The sequence below is a fragment of the Micropterus dolomieu genome, linkage group LG12, assembly GCF_021292245.1.
Source record: "Micropterus dolomieu isolate WLL.071019.BEF.003 ecotype Adirondacks linkage group LG12, ASM2129224v1, whole genome shotgun sequence".
In the NCBI taxonomy this organism is placed as follows: Eukaryota; Metazoa; Chordata; class Actinopteri; order Centrarchiformes; family Centrarchidae; genus Micropterus; species Micropterus dolomieu.
This window is the reverse complement of record NC_060161.1, coordinates 3,654,630-3,655,643: the sequence shown is the minus strand read 5'-3', so window position 1 is coordinate 3,655,643 and position 1,014 is coordinate 3,654,630.

The window sequence follows — 1,014 nt, the reverse complement described above, 5'->3', positions numbered from 1 at the left end:
CTTTTTGTGCCCCAGTTGAATATTCGCAACAAAACGTTTGATTGTCCTGTGGCCACGTGTCAAAAGTTTATATTTTATTTTTTATTTAACCTTTATTTGACCAGGTAAGCCAATTGAGAACAAATTCTCATTTAGAACGGCGATCTGGTCAAGATAGGCAAAGTAGTGCAGTATAACATGTAGTTTCACCAAAAACACAAATACAAGTACAATGTGGTATAAAGAGGTCAGAAGTTAATAAAATGACTCATATATTTCATTTCAGAGCGAATGACATACGAATAATTCTTGCGCCTAACTACACAGATTAATAACAGTTAAATAAGATGTGATAAGATAAGTGGGCCTATGCAGAATAAATGCTAATACACCAAATTGGCAAACAAAAATATAAAGGGCAAAGGTTATAAACAATACAGTAAAATAGAGCATATGTTTTAAAATGATGTGCAATGATCAGTTAATATCACTGTTACAACCCTATGGGTCGTGTGTTTGGGTTGGGGTCTCTCTCTCTCTCTCTAGTGGGTTGAACACTAGCTTAGAGCTTCCGTGAGTCCAGAACAGTGTCTGGTTTTAACCTCCTCAGTGGAGAGAGGACTTTTCAGCTGTTCATTTAGCGTTGAACCTCTCTCCCTCAGTTACTTAACCTGTGTTTATTGTTGCCTTACTTTATTGGCTCGCTGTCTCCTTTTGAGAGAGTAGTTTTGTGTTTGTTTTCATTTGTCAATATTGAATAAATACACTTTAGTTTGCCCATAACCCTGACTTCCTGTCCTCTTTTGGCACAGTTTTATTTCAAATATTGTAGCTCCTCCTCCCATCTGGAGGAACGTAACAATTTGGGGGCTCGTCGGGGGTCTAAAAGAGACTGGAAGTCAGATTTACTGTGCTAGTTTGTATTGTGTGGTTGTGGTAACTGTTATAGGTGTTATGGCTATAGGTGTCCAGCTGAACTGTTTGACAGCTCCTCCTTCGGACACCATTAGATGTTTTGACTTTTTTTTTATGTTC